General features: G+C 44.6%; 1 protein-coding gene and 1 long non-coding RNA gene across 2 annotated transcripts in view; one reads left to right on the top strand and one right to left on the bottom strand.

Annotated features, from left to right (window-relative positions):
- Nucleotides 1-2590, top strand: part of LOC134932646 (uncharacterized) — a 154019-nt gene extending 151429 nt beyond the window's left edge. The window contains exon 2 of the long non-coding RNA XR_010179437.1: nucleotides 2441-2590. This is a non-coding gene — a long non-coding RNA (uncharacterized LOC134932646). The remainder of the gene's footprint in view (nucleotides 1-2440) is intronic.
- Nucleotides 1-23700, bottom strand: part of CAV1 (caveolin 1) — a 73911-nt gene that overhangs the window by 4427 nt on the left and 45784 nt on the right. The window lies entirely within an intron of this gene.

Genomic DNA, 23700 nt, shown 5'->3' on the forward strand with positions numbered 1-23700 from the left:
ATCAAATCCTTAGTTTGATAATATTTTTCATGATGAATTACAGAAATGAGTATCCTTCAGTTAGTTAACGAAGATGGTCTAAGGGCCTCACCTCAATCAGCATAGGTAGTAGCTCATATGTAATCAAAACGAGACGACACATTTTGCCCATCAGCAATGCAAGGGACCTTAGTCAAATTATTTAAGTTTGATAGAGAAACTGAACAGTATAAAACAAGCTGCTATATTGGGTGAAGGAACTGTCATTTTCTGGGAATAACATCAAAGGAATTCTTACATGAATTATTTCTCAGAATTGCAACTGATGTTTTATTAGTAAGAAAGTTTAGTATTTTTCAATTTATTAAAAATATTTATATATTATTCAGATATACCTAACCCTCCAAAATGTCATGTACATTTTAATATCCGGCTAATGGGATATGGAAGTCAATTTAATAAAATATAAACACTTATTTACTGATATGGGAAAATAGCCAAAAAATCCATTTACCAAAAATGTATGTGCAAAATATGTAGCAATAGCAAACTGATTTTGAATATTAGTTTTGGAGTTGAGAAGGGTTGATTTTCATTGAGAGCATACAGGAATGACCAGTATTTGCAAAAAATACTCTTAGGACCATTCAAACCATGTGTAATAAGTAATTATAAATGTAGAGACAAAGTAATTTCATATGGAATATTCACCCATGAAGGATAGCATACATTATAGAGAAAAAAGTAGGATTTGACAGGAGAATTTGAATATTTCTATACACCAAAACATTCTTATTCTGTTTATATACATGTTTATCATATACTACATACAGGGGGATATTCATATTATCAAAGCTTGGAAACAGTTAAAGTATTAACCAGTCAGCTTCTTTCATCTTACAGCCTATGGGGTCTATTTACTAAGCCTTGGATGGAGAGAAAGTGCCAGTCAATCAGCTCCCATGTTACAGGCTACGTTTGAAAAAGGAGTTACAAGCTTGGGTTGGTACTTTATCTCCGGCCACTTTATCTCCATCCATCGTTTAGTAAATAGACCCCTATGTTCAAAAAATGAGGCAAGATGTGTCCTCATACACTATTGCGGCAGTCCGCCAGGTTCTCTGTGTCTCAGCTTGTGTCGATCATCTTTTTCGCTCAACTATATGTCTAGGGGGCAGATGTACTAAGCTTTGGAGAGTGATAAAGTGTAGAGAGATAAAGTACCAGCCAGTCAGCTCCTAACTGTCATCTTTCAAACACAGCTTGTGACATGGCAATTAGGAGCTGATTGGCTGGTACTTTTTCTCTTTCCACTTTATCACACTCCAAGGCTTAGTACATTTACCTGCCTGTCACACAAAATAAACAAGTGGATGCGAAAAACAGCTTAATGAGACTGCACTTATTAATTTTATATGCTACATTTTTTAATCTGTGTGTGAATGAGTCTGAATCTGCATATGAAGAGCTTTGATGCAGCAGCCGCAGCTTTTTTCACTCCAATTTCCATTGAGCTTCATCTGCGACTGTAGACATATAAAACTATTTCCTGTATGGTTAAAGTTGCAACCTGGTGTCTCTGGCACAGATTGAGTGGTATTCTGCTGCGTCTGCAGTGTGAATAATACCCCTTTTCCACTAGTGTAGCACGGGTCGCAGCCGTGTCGCCTGACACGGCTGCGACCCGTGCTACAGCTCCCTGCAGACAGCGCTCACCAACTTGGCAATTGCCGGGTTGGTGACGCGGCAAGGGCAGCGCTGGGAGATCACATGATCTCCCAGCGCCGCCTTCCCTATGCACTGTGAACGGGAGCCGTGTCGCCTCGACACGGCTCCCGTTCACACTAGACAGCTAGCACGGGTAGGATTCCCGGATCACTTGATCCGGGAATTTGCCAGGGGACCCGTTTCCACTAGGGAAAAACACGGGTAAATGCGCGCCCCTGCGCATTTACCTGTGTTTAAAAAAGCTAGTGGAAAAGGGGTATAAGATGCAAATTTCATGAAAAGGTCTGTATATATACTAACACTATTGCTGATCATTATTTAGTGTGCATTCTTTGAAATCTAATTGACAGGGTTTGTCAGTAACAACTAAATCTGGAGTATGAGTGGGATTATCAGGGACAGACTACATTAGGTAGAGTGAACATGAATTCCATATTAGAACAGTCTAGGCAGCAGATATCCTCACTTATGTGCAATAACAATAAATTCAAACAGTAGCTCCAAACTACTATACCCTTATGTTAGTATCACTTTATCATAGCCAAGGCCATACTTTAGGTATGTTATAATAATCTTACCGGCTTCTGTCATCTCACTCCACAATATGCAACTACACAGACTAAGTGATGGCACTTAGCCATGATAGTATTGTCTGAATTTGTATAGCATCAACTACATTACAAGTAATTCATCATAATGGAAACTCATTGTTTTTTTGTTTTTTTTTATTCAGGACAATTGCTGGCTGATCATGAAACAAAATCACATGCAATGACTGTAGTAACCAGAGATTTCCAGCCTTTTCTGTTTATGTTATGTGCAAGGAGGGCTTTGTAGTCTCATTATCTCATTTTAATCACAAATAAAAGATGACAGGGCTATGTCTATCCTTTCTAGTTGTTGTGTCTTCACATAGGAAATAATATAAATCACTCAGCTAGAACACAATTACAGATGACTCGCAAAAGTCATGGTGCAACCTTTATATACAGTGGGGATTGAAAGTTTGGGCACCCCAGGCAAAAAATAATTTTAATGTGCAAAAAGAAGCCAAGGAAAGATGGAAAAATCTCCAAAAGGCATCAAATTACAGATTAGACATTCTTATAACATGTCAAAAAAAGTTTGATTTTATTTCCATCCTTTACACTTTCAAAAGAACAGAAAACAAAAAATGGCGTCTGCAAAAGTTTGGGCACCCTGCACAGTTAATACCTTGTACTGCCCCCTTTGGACAGCTGAGACCTGGCAGTGTCATGGATTGTTCTCAATCATCGTCTGGAAAGACCAGGTGATGCCAATCTCAAAGGTTTTAAAAGCCCAGACTCATCTGACCTTGCTCCAACAATCAGCACCATGGGTTCCTCTAAGCAGTTGTGTAGAACACTGAAACTGAGAATAGTTGACGCTCACAAAGCAGGAGAAGTCTATAAGAACATAGCAAAGCGTTATCAGATGCCCATATCCTCTGTTCGGAATGTAATTAAGAAATGGCAGTCATCAGGAACAGTGGAAGTTAAAGCAAGATCTGGAAGACCAAGAAAAATATCAGACACAACAGCTCTTAGGATTGTGAGAAAAGTAAGTCAAAATCCACGTTTGACTGCACGATCCCTCCAGAAAGATCTGGCAGACACTGGAGTTGTGGTACACTATTCCACTATAAAGAGATACTTGTACAAATATGGTCTCCATGGAAGAGTCATCAGAAGAAAACCTCTTCTATGTCTTCACCACAAAAATCAGCGTTTGAAGTTTGCAAATGAACATATAGACAAGCCTGATGCAATTTGGAATAAAGTTCTGTGGACCGATGAGGTTAAAATCGAACTTTTTGGCCGGAATGTGCAAAGGTACGTTTGGAGAAGGAAGGGCACAGAATTTAATGAAAAGAATCTCTGTCCAACTGTTAAGCATGGGGGTGGATCAATCATGCTTTGGGGTTGTATTGCAGCCAGTGGCACAGGGAACATTTCATGAGTAGAAGGAAAAATGGATTCAATAAGATTCCAGCAAATTTTGGACGCTAACTTGATGCCATCTGTGAAAAAGCTGAAGTTAAAGAGAGGCTGGCTTCTACAAATGGATAATGATCCTAAACACACCTCAAAATCCATAGTGGATTACATCAAGAGGCGTAAACTGAAGGTTTTGCCATGGCCTTCACAATCTCCTGACCTCAACATAATTGAAAATCTAACGGATAGACCTTAAAAGAGCAGTGCGTCACAGACAGCCCAGGGATCTCAAAGAACTGGAAGACTTTTGTAAGTAAGAATGGGCGAAGATACCTCAAACAAGAATTGAAAGACTCTTGGCTGGCTACAAAAAGCGTTTACAAGCTGTGATACTTGCCAAAGTGGGCAGTACAAGGTATTAACTCTGCAGGGTGCCCAAACTTTTGCAGACGCCATTTTTTGTTTTCTGTTCTTTTGAAAGTGTAAATGATGGAAATAAAATCAAACTTTTTTTGACATGTTATAAGAATGTCTAATCTGTAATTTGATGCCTTTTGGAGATTTTTCCATCTTTCCTTGGCTTCTTTTTGCACATTAAAATGAATTTTTGCCTGGGGTGCCCAAACTTTCAATCCCCACTGTAGGCCCCACATAAGTAACTTTTGCAACTGCTGTGCTAAAAATTCAGCCACAAGCCATACACTTAAGAACCTAAATGAAACCATATACACATGTAATATAAAGTAACGTGCCTCTCCAAGTTTGAAATGGCAGTGTGCATGGTTATCTTTAGCCTGGGCATTGCCAATCATCTATAGTTATCAGCAGGGTCGGACTGGCCCACAGGAGTACCAGGGAAGCCACCGGTAGGCCCCACTGCCTGAGGGCCCACTCCTTCCTCTAGGGATCAGGTTCCAGACTGTGCACTTGTATTATACATGGTAGATATGTTGCATTACACTGCACTAAACTATTGTGTATTTCAAGCCTCTGTGGAGATTGGCCGCACCCCCTTTGTAGGTTGGCCACACCCTTAAGTATGGGCCCCTATTACTGCATTCCCTCGGTGGGCCCTTCATGCCCCAGTCCGACACTGGTTATCAGACAAAAATTCATGATCTAACCACAACCCCACTTCTTCTGCAGCAATGATAAAGAGTTAGGTCTCAGCTTATTCCTTTGGTGTGACGTCTTGTGGGATAACATGGGTTTTAGTAAAACGTTGAAATGGATGAATTTGTGTCTTATTTTCAATCCCACTATTTTTGTTGGGTTCCCAAGATTCCTCATGTATATAAATATCTGTTTGTTTATAGAATTCAAAACTATTATTTAGTGAAAGTAAACCACACAAAGTAATCGGGATCATTCCTCAGGGAGAAACGGGGTAATTCCCCATTCTCCTTATGAATGGGTTGAGGAATCGGGGAAATCCAACATGTTCAAAATCTTTATTAGCCAATTCCAACTAAAAAATGATTGCGATCAGCGAGTCGGGCATTTTTAACATGCAGTTTTTTCTCGATTCCCCTGTGGATCAATAATCAACAATGTCTGCCAGATCAGCGACAGGGAATCAGGGAATCTTGGCTCTGATGAATGGTCCGCATAACAAGTATCTTTACAATGTTCATAAAAGCAGTTGTCCACAAATCTATAACAACCATAAAGGTCCTATCAAAAGGAAAGAGTAATGTTTGTGTAAAACATTCCCTTTTATTATGCTGTGAGCCCATCTGATGTTAGTTAATGTTCTCTTCTACTGGACATTAGTATAACCTTCCCACAGTCACAGCTCAATACTGTGCCACGACTCTCCCGTTCCATGTTACTTACCACTTGCAGATCTGGCCTGCATCCCAAGTTAAACTTCTGAGCATGGGAAAACTCTCAGGCTACTTAAACATCACTTTGAATGAAAGAAATTAAATGTATTTTAAATATTGTTTAATAAATGGTAGTGAAATTATGTGTACTTGTATACATCAGTTCTCATTATGTTTTAGTCTTTCAGCTCACTCTTTTGTAAACTAAAATACACCCAAGGTCTTGTGCAGTAATAGATTTAAAGGTCTGATTGTAAATGTCATATAAACCAAACATTCAAATAAGAACTGGATCTAATTTAAGATGGAAAGAAAATCTTTCACTCCAAATTAGGATAAAGTTTATGCCACCATCCACAGCATTGTCAGATAGTGTATGCAAAGCAGAGCTCTTGCTTATAATAGCCAAACGTTAGAGTGTAGTAAGTTACTAGTGTGACACAGTGTTGGGCCAACATTCCCTCTACTTCTGTGTATAGGTCCGCAGCACTATGGGGGTAATTCCAAGTTGATCGCAACAGGAATTTAGTTAGCAATTGGGCAAAACCATGTGCACTGCAGGGGAGGCAGATTTAACATGTGCAGAGAGAGTTAGATTTGGGTGGGGTGTGTTCAATCTGCAATCTAATTTGCAGTGTAAAAATAAAGCTGCCAGTATTTACCCTGCACAGAAATAAAATAACCCACCCAAATATAACTCTCTCTGCACATGTTAAATCTGCCTCCCCTGCAGTGCACATGGTTTTGCCCAATTGCTAACTAAATTCCTGCTGCGATCAACTTGGAATTACCCCCTATGTTTTCCTGCAGCATACACAATGAACACTGGGGGTAATTCCAAGTTGATCGCAGCAGGAATTTTTTAAGCAGTTGGGCAAAACCATGTGCACTGCAGGGGAGGCAGATATAACATGTGCAGAGAGAGAGAGATTTGGGTGTGGTGAGTTCAATCTGCAATCTAATTTGCAGTGTAAAAATAAAGCAGCCAGTATTTACCCTGCACAGAAATAGTATAACCCATCCAAATCTAACTCTCTCTGCACATGTTATATCTGCCCCCCCCGGCAGTGCACATGGTTTTGCCCAACTGCTAAAAGATTTCCAGCTGCGATCAACTTGGAATTACCCCCACTGTTGGGCTGGATCTACTAAGCTGTGGGCACAATACAGTCATTTAAATTAGATTCATAGGAAAAATGCTATTTTTTTTATTAAAGGGTAGGTATAAAAGCAAGCCTCCTGACGACCCGCTGCTGACAGGGCAAGTGAAAGTGTTAAATCACTTCCCTGCTGCTGACACTAAGGGGCATATTTATTAAAGTGCTGGTTTACAGAAGTGGAGATGTTGAGTCTAGCTTACAGATTCCTTAACATACAAGCACACATACTGATATGATTTTGGAGTGTGGGAAGGAACTGGAGCACCTGGAACACACACACTGGAATTGGCCTTATAACCACTGGACAACATGAACAATGAACAATATCGTTCAATGTATTCCCTTGAACTTCCCGGACTCCCGGATGAATGATAATGAACAAGATAGAGCGGCCACACTGAGCGATTTAATGAATGACTGAACGATATACTGACAGCCAGAATCTCGACTCGGTTGGTTGGTCCACGCCACCAACCGAGTCGGAATAGAAGCGAGCCACCAGGCCTGATGCCTGCTGAGTGCATTGAGCCCATAAGGGCACTCGCTGCTTCGCCACTGGGACTCCTGCAGACGGGATGCCACTTTCTGTATAGTAGTGACAGCTGGCATCCCGTCTGCTGGGATATCATATGTATCCCATTAAATCTAGGTCAAATATATTCTGAGTTTATTTGAAGAACTGAATGTATTTCCACGGAAATGGATAACAATGCACTAGGCATCCTGTTTTGATCATTTTTCTTAATATACTTTTTCAATGGACTACAGCTCAATTAGTTACTGATGCGGCGTTGAATGTTTGCCTTGTGTGTTTTTGCACTGATTATATGTAGAGATGAGCGGGTTCGGTTTCTCTGAATCCGAACCCGCACGAACTTCATGTTTTTTTTCACGGGTCCGAGCAACTCGGATCTTCCCGCCTTGCTCGGTTAACCCGAGCGCGCCCGAACGTCATCATGACGCTGTCGGATTCTCGCGAGACTCGGATTCTATATAAGGAGCCGCGCGTCGCCGCCATTTTCACACGTGCATTGAGATTGATAGGGAGAGGACGTGGCTGGCGTCCTCTCCATTTAGATTAGGAGAGAGAGAGAGAGATTGACCTGAGGCTGATACTGTAGAAGAGAGTGCAGAGTTTAGTGACTGACCACAGTGACCACCAGCAGTGCAGTTGTTTTATTTAATATATCCGTTCTCTGCCTGAAAAAAACGGTACACACAGTGACTCAGTCACATACCATATCTGTGTGCACTGCTCAGCCCAGTGTGCTGCATGCCTGCATCATCTATGTATATATTATATATCTGACTGTGCTCAGCTCACACAGCTTATAATTGTGGGGGAGACTGGGGAGCACTGCAGTGCCAGTTATAGGTTATAGCAGGAGCCAGGAGTACATATTATATTAAAATTAAACAGTGCACACTTTTGCTGCAGGAGTGCCACTGCCAGTGTGACTGACCAGTGACCTGACCACACTGACCACCAGTATAGTTAGTAGTATACTATATTGTGATTGCCTGAAAAAGTTAAACACTCGTCGTGTGACTTCACTTGTGTGGTGTTTTTTTTTTTATTCTATAAAAAACTCATTCTGCTGACAGACAGTGTCCAGCAGGTCCGTCATTATATAATATATATACCTGTCCGGCTGCAGTAGTGATATATATATATTTTTTATATCATTATTTATCATCCAGTCGCAGCAGACACAGTACGGTAGTTCACGGCTGTAGCTACCTCTGTGTCGGCACTCGGCAGTCCATCCATAATTGTATACCACCTACCCGTGGTTTTTTTTTCTTTCTTCTTTATACATACATACTACTACATCTCTTTATCAACCAGTCTATATTAGCAGCAGACACAGTACAGTACGGTAGTTCACGGCTGTGGCTACCTCTGTGTCGGCACTCGGCAGTCCGTCCATAATTGTATACCACCTAACCGTGGTTTTTTTTTCTTTCTTCTTCATACATACATACTACGACATCTCTTTATCAACCAGTCTATATTAGCAGCAGACACAGTACAGTACGGTAGTTCACGGCTGTGGCTACCTCTGTGTCGGCACTCGGCAGTCCGTCCATAATTGTATACCACCTAACCGTGGTTTTTTTTTCTTTCTTCTTTATACATACATACTACGACATCTCTTTATCAACCAGTCTATATTAGCAGCAGACACAGTACAGTACGGTAGTTCACGGCTGTGGCTACCTCTGTGTCGGCACTCGGCAGTCCGTCCATAATTGTATACCACCTAACCGTGGTTTTTTTTTCTTTCTTCTTCATACATACATACTACGACATCTCTTTATCAACCAGTCTATATTAGCAGCAGACACAGTACAGTACGGTAGTTCACGGCTGTGGCTACCTCTGTGTCGGCACTCGGCAGTCCGTCCATAATTGTATACCACCTACCCGTGTTTTTTTTTCTTTCTTCTTTATACATACATACTACTACATCTCTTTATCAACCAGTCTATATTAGCAGCAGACACAGTACAGTACGGTAGTTCACGGCTGTGGCTACCTCTGTGTCGGCACTCGGCAGTCCGTCCATAATTGTATACCACCTACCCGTGGTTTTTTTTTCTTTCTTCTTCATACATACATACTACGACATCTCTTTATCAACCAGTCTATATTAGCAGCAGACACAGTACAGTACGGTAGTTCACGGCTGTGGCTACCTCTGTGTCGGCACTCGGCAGTCCGTCCATAATTGTATACCACCTAACCGTGGGTTTTTTTTCTTTCTTCTTCATACATACATACTACGACATCTCTTTATCAACCAGTCTATATTAGCAGCAGACACAGTACGGTAGTTCACGGCTGTAGCTACCTCTGTGTCGGCACTCGGCAGTCCGTCCATAATTGTATACTAGTATCCATCCATCTCCATTGTTTACCTGAGGTGCCTTTTAGTTGTGCCTATTAAAATATGGAGAACAAAAATGTTGAGGTTCCAAAATTAGGGAAAGATCAAGATCCACTTCCACCTCGTGCTGAAGCTGCTGCCACTAGTCATGGCCGAGACGATGAAATGCCAGCAACGTCGTCTGCCAAGGCCGATGCCCAATGTCATAGTACAGAGCATGTCAAATCCAAAACACCAAATATCAGTAAAAAAAGGACTCCAAAACCTAAAATAAAATTGTCGGAGGAGAAGCGTAAACTTGCCAATATGCCATTTACCACACGGAGTGGCAAGGAACGGCTGAGGCCCTGGCCTATGTTCATGGCTAGTGGTTCAGCTTCACATGAGGATGGAGGCACTCAGCCTCTCGCTAGAAAAATGAAAAGACTCAAGCTGGCAAAAGCAGTAGCACCGCAAAGAACTGTGCGTTCTTCGAAATCCCAAATCCACAAGGAGAGTCCAATTGTGTCGGTTGCGATGCCTGACCTTCCCAACACTGGACGTGAAGAGCATGCGCCTTCCACCATTTGCACGCCCCCTGCAAGTGCTGGAAGGAGCACCCGCAGTCCAGTTCCTGATAGTCAGATTGAAGATGTCAGTGTTGAAGTACACCAGGATGAGGAGGATATGGGTGTTGCTGGCGCTGGGGAGGAAATTGACCAGGAGGATTCTGATGGTGAGGTGGTTTGTTTAAGTCAGGCACCCGGGGAGACACCTGTTGTCCGTGGGAGGAATATGGCCGTTGACATGCCTGGTGAAAATACCAAAAAAATCAGCTCTTCGGTGTGGAACTATTTCAACAGAAATGCGGACAACAGGTGTCAAGCCGTGTGTTCCCTTTGTCAAGCTGTAATAAGTAGGGGTAAGGACGTTAACCACCTCGGAACATCCTCCCTTATACGTCACCTGCAGCGCATTCATAATAAGTCAGTGACAAGTTCAAAAACTTTGGGTGACAGCGGAAGCAGTCCACTGACCAGTAAATCCCTTCCTCTTGTAACCAAGCTCACGCAAACCACCCCACCAACTCCCTCAGTGTCAATTTCCTCCTTCCCCAGGAATGCCAATAGTCCTGCAGGCCATGTCACTGGCAATTCTGACGAGTCCTCTCCTGCCTGGGATTCCTCCGATGCATCCTTGCGTGTAACGCCTACTGCTGCTGGCGCTGCTGTTGTTGCTGCTGGGAGTCGATGGTCATCCCAGAGGGGAAGTCGTAAGCCCACTTGTACTACTTCCAGTAAGCAATTGACTGTTCAACAGTCCTTTGCGAGGAAGATGAAATATCACAGCAGTCATCCTGCTGCAAAGCGGATAACTGAGGCCTTGACAACTATGTTGGTGTTAGACGTGCGTCCGGTATCCGCCGTTAGTTCACAGGGAACTAGACAATTTATTGAGGCAGTGTGCCCCCGTTACCAAATACCATCTAGGTTCCACTTCTCTAGGCAGGCGATACCGAGAATGTACACGGACGTCAGAAAAAGACTCACCAGTGTCCTAAAAAATGCAGTTGTACCCAATGTCCACTTAACCACGGACATGTGGACAAGTGGAGCAGGGCAGGGTCAGGACTATATGACTGTGACAGCCCACTGGGTAGATGTATGGACTCCCGCCGCAAGAACAGCAGCGGCGGCACCAGTAGCAGCATCTCGCAAACGCCAACTCTTTCCTAGGCAGGCTACGCTTTGTATCACCGGTTTCCAGAATACGCACACAGCTGAAAACCTCTTACGGCAACTGAGGAAGATCATCGCGGAATGGCTTACCCCAATTGGACTCTCCTGTGGATTTGTGGCATCGGACAACGCCAGCAATATTGTGTGTGCATTAAATATGGGCAAATTCCAGCACGTCCCATGTTTTGCACATACCTTGAATTTGGTGGTGCAGAATTATTTAAAAAACGACAGGGGCGTGCAAGAGATGCTGTCGGTGGCCAGAAAAATTGCGGGACACTTTCGGCGTACAGGCACCACGTACAGAAGACTGGAGCACCACCAAAAACTACTGAACCTGCCCTGCCATCATCTGAAGCAAGAAGTGGTAACGAGGTGGAATTCAACCCTCTATATGCTTCAGAGGTTGGAGGAGCAGCAAAAGGCCATTCAAGCCTATACAATTGAGCACGATATAGGAGGTGGAATGCACCTGTCTCAAGCGCAGTGGAGAATGATTTCAACGTTGTGCAAGGTTCTGATGCCCTTTGAACTTGCCACACGTGAAGTCAGTTCAGACACTGCCAGCCTGAGTCAGGTCATTCCCCTCATCAGGCTTTTGCAGAAGAAGCTGGAGACATTGAAGGAGGAGCTAACACGGAGCGATTCCGCTAGGCATGTGGGACTTGTGGATGGAGCCCTTAATTCGCTTAACAAGGATTCACGGGTGGTCAATCTGTTGAAATCAGAGCACTACATTTTGGCCATCGTGCTCGATCCTAGATTTAAAGCCTACCTTGGATCTCTCTTTCCGGCAGACACAAGTATGCTGGGGTTGAAAGACCTGCTGGTGAGAAAATTGTCAAGTCAAGCGGAACGCGACCTGTCAACATCTCCTCCTTCACATTCTCCCGCAACTGGGGGTGCGAGGAAAAGGCTCAGAATTCCGAGCCCACCCGCTGGCGGTGATGCAGGGCAGTCTGGAGCGACTGCTGATGCTGACATCTGGTCCGGACTGAAGGACCTGACAACGATTACGGACATGTCGTCTACTGTCACTGCATATGATTCTCTCACCATTGAAAGAATGGTGGAGGATTATATGAGTGACCGCATCCAAGTAGGCACGTCACACAGTCCATACTTATACTGGCAGGAAAAAGAGGCAATTTGGAGGCCATTGCACAAACTGGCTTTATTCTACCTAAGTTGCCCTCCCACAAGTGTGTACTCCGAAAGAGTGTTTAGTGCCGCCGCTCACCTTGTCAGCAATCGGCGTACGAGGTTACATCCAGAAAATGTGGAGAAGATGATGTTCATTAAAATGAATTATAATCAATTCCTCCGCGGAGACATTGACCAGCAGCAATTGCCTCCACAAAGTACACAGGGAGCTGAGATGGTGGATTCCAGTGGGGACGAATTGATAATCTGTGAGGAGGGGGATGTACACGGTGATATATCGGAGGGTGATGATGAGGTGGACATCTTGCCTCTGTAGAGCCAGTTTGTGCAAGGAGAGATTAATTGCTTCTTTTTTGGGGGGGGTCCAAACCAACCCGTCATATCAGTCACAGTCGTGTGGCAGACCCTGTCACTGAAATGATGGGTTGGTTAAAGTGTGCATGTCCTGTTTTGTTTATACAACATAAGGGTGGGTGGGAGGGCCCAAGGACAATTCCATCTTGCACCTCTTTTTTCTTTTATTTTTCTTTGCGTCATGTGCTGTTTGGGGAGGGTTTTTTGGAAGGGACATCCTGCGTGACACTGCAGTGCCACTCCTAAATGGGCCCGGTGTTTGTGTCGGCCACTAGGGTCGCTAATCTTACTCACACAGTCAGCTACCTCATTGCGTCTCTTTTTTTCTTTGTGTCATGTGCTGATTGGGGAGGGTTTTTTGGAAGGGACATCCTGCGTGACACTGCAGTGCCACTCCTAAATGGGCCCGGTGTTTGTGTCGGCCACTAGGGTCGCTAATCTTACTCACACAGTCAGCTACCTCATTGCGCCTCTTTTTTTCTTTGCGTCATGTGCTGATTGGGGAGGGTTTTTTGGAAGGGACATCCTGCGTGACACTGCAGTGCCACTCCTAAATGGGCCCGGTGTTTGTGTCGGCCACTAGGGTCGCTAATCTTACTCACACAGTCAGCTACCTCATTGCGCCTCTTTTTTTCTTTGCGTCATGTGCTGATTGGGGAGGGTTTTTTGGAAGGGACATCCTGCGTGACACTGCAGTGCCACTCCTAAATGGGCCCGGTGTTTGTGTCGGCCACTAGGGTCGCTAATCTTACTCACACAGTCAGCTACCTCATTGCGCCTCTTTTTTTCTTTGCGTCATGTGCTGATTGGGGAGGGTTTTTTGGAAGGGACATCCTGCGTGACACTGCAGTGCCACTCCTAAATGGGCCGGTGTTTGTGTCGGCCACTAGGGTCGCTAATCTTACTCACACAGTCAGCTACCTCATTGCGCCTCTTTTTTTCTTTGCGTCATGTGCTGATTGGGGAGGGTTTTTTGGAAGGGACATCCTGCGTGACACTGCAGTGCCACTCCTAAATGGGCCCGGTGTTTGTGTCGGCCACTAGGGTCGCTAATCTTACTCACACAGTCAGCTACCTCATTGCGCCTCTTTTTTTCTTTGCGTCATGTGCTGATTGGGGAGGGTTTTTTGGAAGGGACATCCTGCGTGACACTGCAGTGCCACTCCTAAATGGGCCCGGTGTTTGTGTCGGCCACTAGGGTCGCTAATCTTACTCACACAGTCAGCTACCTCATTGCGCCTCTTTTTTTCTTTGCGTCATGTGCTGATTGGGGAGGGTTTTTTGGAAGGGACATCCTGCGTGACACTCAGTGCCACTCCTAAATGGGCCCGGTGTTTGTGTCGGCCACTAGGGTCGCTAATCTTACTCACACAGTCAGCTACCTCATTGCGCCTCTTTTTTTCTTTGCGTCATGTGCTGATTGGGGAGGGTTTTTTGGAAGGGACATCCTGCGTGACACTGCAGTGCCACTCCTAAATGGGCCCGGTGTTTGTGTCGGCCACTAGGGTCGCTAATCTTACTCACACAGTCAGCTACCTCATTGCGCCTCTTTTTTTCTTTGCGTCATGTGCTGATTGGGGAGGGTTTTTTGGAAGGGACATCCTGCGTGACACTGCAGTGCCACTCCTAAATGGGCCCGGTGTTTGTGTCGGCCACTAGGGTCGCTTATCTTACTCACACAGTCAGCTACCTCATTGCGCCTCTTTTTTTCTTTGCGTCATGTGCTGATTGGGGAGGGTTTTTTGGAAGGGACATCCTGCGTGACACTGCAGTGCCACTCCTAGATGGGCCCGGTGTTTGTGTCGGCCACTAGTGTCGCTTAGCTTAGTCATCCAGCGACCTTGGTGCAAATTTTAGGACTAAAAATAATATTGTGAGGTGTGAGGTATTCAGAATAGACTGAAAATGAGTGGAAATTATGGTTTTTGAGGTTAATAATAATATGGGATCAAAATGACCCCCAAATTCTATGATTTAAGCTGTTTTTTAGTGTTTTTTAAAAAAAACACCCGAATCCAAAACACACCCGAATCCGACAAAAAAAATTCGGTGAGGTTTTGCCAAAACGCGGTCGAACCCAAAACACGGCCGCGGAACCGAACCCAAAACCAAAACACAAAACCCGAAAAATTTCAGGCGCTCATCTCTAATTATATGCCAGAAATGCAGTGCTGTATGCATCCAAGGTGCGCCTCCACTTGCTACTGAAGGACCATAATGGGGCTATAACAAGACTTGCTCACATAGGCAATGTTTCCAGAGGGCTGTTGATGGAATTGTATGCAGAGCTCCTCAGAAGCGTAAATATGCCTGTATCTTATTTGAGCCAAGAATAAGACTGTGCAAGCGCACACTGATGATGATTATGAAATCAAGTGAATGCATAGAGAAGGTACAGCTGCAGAATGCGTACAACTCTCAAATGGACAAAACATACTTTCATTAGCTCATGAGTCCCTGTATAGCAGTGCAGCAGCATATCATGCAGGGGGAGAGAGTAGACTGCTACTACTCAGAGGCAGCAATCTCCCTCCACCCTCCACAGCCCAGCACACAGCAGCAGTCAACTCTCCGGCATGATGTGCATACAGCGGCCAGTGCGGTATTGGGCAGGTGCGCAGTGTTATATGGGGGAGGCAAACGCACTGAATGCCCCCCTCACCTGGATCCACCACTGGTAACCGTATGCAGAGATGTGTTGGAGTTCAGAAGACCTCTTGCATTAACTGGTGTAAATGCATAAAATAGTCATGACAGCTGCTTTCACAATCGGATGGCTGGGGCAGTGGTCGATGATGCATAGATGTATTACAGGTGGATGTTCACATTGATTTCTGATCACAAGGAGACAATGAAAAGCATTTTATATGTGACTATGAATCGGGTATCAGGTGGGCAGTTAGTCAAATACTGTAGTTTCTTTTCAGATAACTTGGAAGTAGGATGGAGCACTTAAGATACAAAGGGAAAGAACTGCACCAAAGCAGATTCATTTATTTTTCTTGCCCTTGGATACAACATAGCAAAGCTCTGCTCTGTGTTTTGTCACATCCAAGGGTGACAAAAATAAACAGTGTATTTTGCTGGAAACTATAAAAAGAAACTGGAAAAGTAACGCTCCATGGCCCTCATTCCGAGTTGATCGCTCGCTGGCGTTTTTTGCAGCGTAGCGATCAGGCTAAAAATCGGCTGTTCTGCGCATGTGTATGGTACGCAGCGCACACGCGCGAAGTACTTTCACACAAAACTGCAGCTTTACACAAGCTCGGGCAACGTTTTTCAGTTGCTCGAGTGTTCGTAGTATGATTGACAGGAAGTGGGTGTTTCTGGGCGGCAACTCAGCGTTTTCAGGGAGTCTACTGAAAAACGCAGGCGTGCCTGATAAAAACACAGGAGTGGCTGGGGAAACGGGGGAGTGGCTGGCCGAACGCAGGGCGTGTTTGTGACGTCAAACCAGGAACAAAACATTCTGCAGTGTTCGCAAGGTAGGAGTAAGTCTTGAGCCACTCTGAAACTGCATGACATTTTTTAGTAGCAGAACTGCTAACCTTTCGTTCGCACTTCTGCTAAGCCAATATACACTCCCAGAGGGAGGCGGCCTAGCGTTTGCTCTGCTGCTAAAAGCAGCTAGCGAGCGATCAACTCGGAATGAGGGCCCCTATTCACTGAAATCTCAGGGAGCATGTATTAAGAATTCTCAAACATCAAGGTCTGATCAGTTTAAGATCTCACTGTATTGCTATAACATAGTCTAAAAGACTAAATAAGGGTGCATATTTTAGGCTGTTCAAAATATTCAGTTGACACACTGGGTTATTTATTGCTATACTAGATTAGACAGTTTACTGCCAATCCCTCCCATGCTGTTGAAACATTGTCTGTGATCTCTGAGTGCCAAATTCATTTCTTATCATATTCCACAGAGAATGAACCACGTTCACCTTAAGCTGTTATGGAATGTTCATCCTTTCTATTCCAGATTATAAATTATCAGCAGGCAACACAGGGGAAAGAATCTTCCAACATTTTCATAAATAACATTTTTGATAGGAATGTTATGAAATAATAAATACCAAGGTGCACTGAGAGCAGTTTACAGAAAATAGTTTTGACAATGGTTTTCAGGGGGCAGGAAACAACACAGTAGCTACTAAATAAAACTATAGTTTTCAGAAATCTTTGATCTGCAAACTTTATTTGTTCTAGGGATTAGGACTACCACCTTGCAACAGCAGGTGGGTATGAAAGCAAGCCTCCCAACGATCCGCTGCTGACAGGGCAAGTGAAAGTTTTAAATCACTTCTCTGCTGCTGACACTAAGGGGCATATTTAGTAAAGGGCTGATTTACAGAAGAAGAGATGTTGCCCATAGCAACCAATCAGAGTCTAGCTATTATCTTGTAGAATGTGCTAGCTAAATAAGAAGAACCTGATTGGTAACATCTGTACTTCTGTAAAGTAAACCAGCACTTTAGTGAGTATACAGCACTTCTAACGGTAAAGCTACACCTGCCCAATAGGCTAGATTATGCACAGGTCACATGCACACTAGTAAGTGAGCGGGGCTACTGCTCACTGAATCATATTCTCAGATGCTCACTGGGGCTATCGTGATCCCTTAACATAGAAAGAGAAAGGATGCATTTACCCTATATCCACTATAACCAGACTGGATAAAAGTACATAAGAGCTATATGCAGAAATCAACTATCTTCAGGGTCGAATTAAGGCTTGTGAGGGGCAAGGGGCAACGAAGTTGTGGGTGAAGCCACTAAGAAATTGCTGCCAAACATCAATGAGCACCAAAGCCCCCCCCGCGCGCCCCCTGTCCGCACAACTGGAACTACTGTGCCCTGTGAACGGAAGGGGACACACACACCTGGACGTCTTGGAGCAGCAGCTTGAGCAGTGGGCGGCTCTGGGTCAGTGTATCATGGGATTTCACTATCCCATGAGACTGACTGTATATGGAGGAGCTCCTTGGAGCACGTTATTAATGAACATCTGAGCCTCAGAAGATGAGGGGAGAGTGCTCCATTGAAATGGCAGTGTGTGGGGGCCTTGGGACGACAGCCCCTGTTGCCCCTCCTATATTTTATTGATGAAGAGGATACAGTTGCCAATAATGCATCAAATACAATTGTTAAAAATAAACTGGGAAGATGCTTTAAATGTAGAAGGTATAACCCAGAGTCGAAAATGGTGTTTTTACCGCATTTTTCCTTTGGTACATCTTGCCCATTGGCGTTTCTATAATGGGTGCAGTGTGTGTGGTACACACGGGCCCCTGAATCCAGGGGGGGCCCACACCGCACATACTGCACCCATTTCTCCTATACTTACCATTCTGGAGTCCATCTCTGACCGTGTGTGGGCCCCCTCCCCTCCCGTAGCCCATCGCGCCGCTGCTAGCGCACTGACCACTAGAGACTCTGGCACAGTGCCAGAGTCTACAGCGCATGCGCAGTACTCTGAAAAAATGGCGCGGCGGCCATTTTTCGGAGTCCTGAGCATGCACTGTAGACTCTGGCACTGTGCCAGAGTCTACAGCGCTCAGAGCGGTAGCAGCGGCGCAACAGCTACGGGAGAGGAGGGGGCCCACACACGGAGTCTGCACATGGGTCCCCTCCTCTCTAGAGACGCCCCTGATCTCGCCCCATATTTTATAAGTTTATGTACTCTCCATACCTTACAACATTTAGTGAGGCAGACCAGTTTTGACAATAATAAATAAAGATATACTTATACAGTACTCCAGTATTTACAAGGACAGATATACAAGGAGGGAGTCAGTGCCGTAACGAGACAATTTAGTGCTGTGTGCAAGAAACAGCATTGGCGCCCCCCCATTTTTTAAAATAGGGCCAGTGTGCGCCATAGGCGAGCGCAAAAAATATAGGGGTGTGGCTTCATCTGGAAGGGATGTGGCAACAAAATAATAGCAATTCATATTACGCAGTACCGTAGTCTCCATTATTTAAATGACGCCACTTACACACATTCCACCAGGTAGATCCCCTTTTACACATTACGCCAGGTAGAGCCCCTGTCGCATATTATGCAAGGTAGAGCCCCATTTTACACATTACGCCAGGTAGAGCCCCTATCACACATTACGCCTGGTAGAGCTCCCTTTTACACATTATGGAAGGCAGAGTCCCCTTTTTTACACATTATGGCAGGCAGAGTCCCCTTTTTACACATTATGGCAGGCAGAGTCCCCCTTTTTACACATTATGGCAGGCAGAGTCCCCCTTTTCACACATTACACAGGCAGAGTCCCCTTTTTACACATTACACAGGCAGAGTCCTCTTTTTACACATTACAGAGTCCCCTTTTTGCAAGGGGAGGTAGAGAGAGAGAGACAGAAAGAGTTATACTTATGTTTGCTCCGGTGCCGCTGCATCCACCGGCCAGCAGTCCTCTTGTCCTTCCTGCCCTACGCTGTGGCTCTTCGCAGTGCAGGGCACTGTGGGAGGGGCTGGGGGCTGGCTGGGTGAGACGTAATCTCTCCTAGAAGGCAGGGGCAGAAGAGGGGGTGCAGGGAGGAGGGGACGAGCTGCAGCACTACCCAGCTTTATGTGTGAGAGGTAGCTGAAGCTGAGTGGTGGTGAGGTGCGGTGTGGGTCATATACAGTAGCCGTTCGGATCCCCACACAGTGCGTTGGCAGCAAGGGCCAGCGTGTTGCCAGTGGTGTGCGCTCACAGTGCATATGCACTGTGTGCCAGGTACCACTGGCACACACTTAGGTTACGGTCCTGCCCAGTCCCTACACACACACACACACCGCTTGTCCACTCCAGTCACTACACATACAGCCTGTCTCCTACACACACAGACTATTCCTTCAGGGCACACACACACACACAGCCTGTCCCTTACAGTCACTGTACACACACACACAGCCTGTCCCCTCCAGTCACCACACACACACACACACACACACACGCACAGCCTGTCCCCTCCATTCACTACACACCGCCACACAGCCTGTCCCCTCCACCCACACACTCACACTCCCCAACCTCCCGTTCCCACTGTGTGTTACCTCCAGGAGGGCCGAGTGCAGATACTAGAGACCAAACAGGCAAAGTCAGGGGCGTGGCCTAATCACTGACCTGTGGTCACGCCCCCTTTTGGAAACCCACGATACAGCAAGCACCGATAGGTGGCCTGGCAGAGGAGGAGGAGGACAGGACAAACGGCAAATTCACCCAGCATCCTGATCTGCCGCTGACGGGCACTGCAGCAAAGGTAACATCGCGGACACACTGAGCAGCGCGGACCTGCAGGTGTTGCTGGCAGTCCTGCGCCCTCAGTGCACAAGCGCTGTGTGCCAGGCACCGCCGGCACACACCTAGTTGCGGCACTGGGAGAGAGAGATGGGGGGGATGCATTCGATAAAAAATGGGTGGAGAGAGCACAGATTGAGACCGGAAAAAAAAAGGCGTAGAAAATAGAGGGGGAGAAAGAGGGAAATGCGAGGGGAAAGACAGGGAGAGACATGGAAAAGAAAGGGGAAGGAGAGATGGGGGGGGGGGGGGGAGCGGAGAGAGGAGACGAGAGAGACAAGGAGATAGAAGTATGAAGGGAGAAGAGAGAGAACTCCCCTCTTGGTACCAAAAGGCACAACAGGTAGTCACTGGTCCAAATTACTAGTTTATATATGTTACCATGTTAAATTCCAAACTAGATACATTCCACAAAAAGCAGTTCCTTGTATATTTCTCATATTATAGAAACAATTTTTCAATCTAACTGCTTTTAGCGGCCCATTAAGGTGAACAGGCCCGTACACGTGCTGAAACACTATTTTCCACATGCTTAAGTAATGGGTCCATTTTAAAATGTTCAAGTGGGGTTCTTCTTCAAATGGAATTACTTCCCAGAGCCCTTTCCCTTCCTACATTTCCAGATCCCTCCAACTCCTTCAGCTTTCTCTGTTCATATATGCGCACTTACACTACTGATCTGTGTTTATGGCAGTGTTAGGGCTCTCAGGACAGCTGCTTTTCAGAGAAGTTTTCCCACAACTGGAGCAATACTGAATTGTTCTCATTTTGGTATCCAACTCCAAAACTAGCAATGAATACCTAACTAACGGGACCATCGGGTTAAATAATGAATAGGCCTCATAGACACTAATTAGAAAAGTATTGGCCCTCATTCCGAGTTGTTCGCTCGCAAGCTGCTTTTAGCAGCTTTACACACGCTAAGCCGCCGCCTACTGGGAGTGAATCTTAGCTTCTTAAAATTGCGAACGAAAGATTCTCAAAATTGCGACCACACACCTCTTAGCAGTTTCTGAGTAGCTCCAGACTTAATCGGCATCTGCGATCAGTTCAGTGCTTGTCGTTCCTGGTTTGACGTCACAAACACACCAAGCGTTCGCCCAGACACTCCTCCGTTTCTTCAGCCACTCCCGCGTTTTTCCCAGAAACGGTAGCGTTTTTTCGCACACACCCATAAAACGGCCAGTTTCCGCCCAGAAACACCCACTTCCTGTCAATCACATTACGATCACCAGAACGAAGAAAAAACCGTGAGTAAAATACCTAACTGCATAGCAAATTTACTTGGCGCAGTCGCAGTGCGGACATTGCGCATGCGCACTAAGCCGAAAATCGCTGCGATGCGAAAAAATTTACCGAGCGAACAACTCGGAATGACCCCCATTGTTTCTTGCAACAGTACATAATTGTGCCCATAAGAGAGCAGAAGTGCTTTCATGCTCTGTGCTTAGGAAATTGTAGTGTCTGTATATTTTGCCATAATCATTAAAGCTACATTAGACTATTTACTATCATTATATGAAATAAGCAATTACATGCAAACATATACAAGCATATTATATGCATATTATATTTAACCTCATCACCATGCGGCAGCCTATCAGTGACGATGAGCTGACATTTCACATCAAGTAGAGGAGAGCAGGAGAGGAAGAATGGACATGAGAGGCAGAGAAACAACAAACCCAGAATTATGGAACGCATAGCCAGTGATTCCTACAGGTGTTGCCAGAGTTAGCTCAAACAGAACGTGATTACCATGGCTACTTCTGTATATGTATATGTTGAAGCCAAAATCTTTGCAGCTGTTTTTTCTGAGCAACTTCGCAAGATCATAAAGAAATAAAGAAATACATAAATAACTGATAATGTGACCTTGTTGGTAATCTGTCCTAGATTGTTTTACTTGCTGCACATTCTTGTCAATTTCTATTAATAAACTTTCCATTTGAGATATACCCTGAAAAGTAATGTCTACAGCAGTGGTTCCCAAGCCTTTTTTGAATCACGGCACCCTAGAGCATCAAAAAAATGTTTGACGGCACCCCTAAGCCAAAAGTTTCTTACTGAGAAATTTAGAAAATAATATGAAATTAAGTAAATTGTGTTTAAATGTCATCCTTGGGGTCAGTTATGTGGTGAGGAACAAGATTTGCTTCTGTTTGGCCACATATTTTATGATTGCCAGTCACCAGTTCTGGTTTTGCCTTTTACATTGACCATAAATAATTAGAATTTGTCCTCGACCACCAACCCAGGCACCCCTGCAAGTGTCCCGAGGCACCCCAGGGTGCCACGGCACACAGTGTGAGATCCACTGGTCTACAGTTAAAAACAATGCTCCCTCACCCTTTAGATGGTTAATATGTTCTTATTCAGGCAAAATGTAATAGAAGTCATCTCTGTTGATACAAAAATGACATTTTCGCTAAACTGCTTTGCATTACCAAATTTACATATTGTTCTATTTATGCAGCAATTTTTGTATCTGGCTTGTTCTCCTCCTTCTGCTTCCAACTTAAAAGATCCAGTACATGAGCCTGCAGCTGCATAACAACTGTTAGGAAAACTCTGCTCATATAAATGAATCACTTCTGAGAATCTGGATACGTAGGTGTACTGTGAGTACAACATGGCAACTTAAAGGCAAACTACAACTGAAATACATTTTTACATTACAAATGCACATGTGAAACTCCTAGAATCTGAGAAACTAAGGTTATTTCAGCCATGTTTCAATATCAATATCTACAAATGAAGTATGTTTATAGTAAATTCCATTGAGGATGACGCATGCTTTTCTTTTGGAAATGACTTTAAAGTATTTGCACATTTCTATTTCCTCAGGAGTATGGCCCCAAGGATCAGGGAACAGAAAATGAGTGAGAAGTGGCGTTTCAACAGAGGAGGGGGCCAGTGTGCAGGCTCCGGGTGTCCCTCCTCTTAGCGGCACAGTAGGCGCTGGCGTTATGTCAGAATCTACTCCAGATACGTGGACTCCGGAAACATGGCGGCCACAGAGTTCTGTAGACTAAGGGCCTGATTCAGACCTGATCGCTCCTCTGCGAATTTGCAGAGGTTTGCGATCAGATAGCTGCCTCCCAAACAAAGTGAATACCCGCCCATATGTCTAATTAGCCCACGCGTAGAGCTTATTCTAAGGAGCATTCTTTAATCACAAGTGCTGTATTTCCATCTGAAGCACAGGTGGTAACATTGTTTCAAGGGAGCTTTCTTAATGTGTCTCTTATTTGTTGCTATTTTAGATCTGAGCCACTAATGTTTGGTATATGTTATAAGGTATATTTTTAAACTACAGGATACTTGGTATATTCACTATATTGTGATAAATATATATTTTTTTAATACATTTTATTAATACTTTCAACTTCTTTATGTTCTTTACCATTTTTATGTTACACAAAAAATAACACCCAAAAAGTAAAAAAATGTCATGTCGACCTTTTAATGTGTCAACCTGTCCCGTGTGGACCAGTTTAATGTTTCAACCTTTTGCCCGTGTCGACCAAGTCATTGTCGACCAATAGTGGTCAACCTATTGAACAAAATCATTGTTCCTGCTGAAATCGTCATTGCCACATGCGAGCTGCACATCCTAAATATTGAA

This window comes from Pseudophryne corroboree, chromosome 6, assembly GCF_028390025.1.
Source record: "Pseudophryne corroboree isolate aPseCor3 chromosome 6, aPseCor3.hap2, whole genome shotgun sequence".
In the NCBI taxonomy this organism is placed as follows: domain Eukaryota; kingdom Metazoa; phylum Chordata; class Amphibia; order Anura; family Myobatrachidae; genus Pseudophryne; species Pseudophryne corroboree.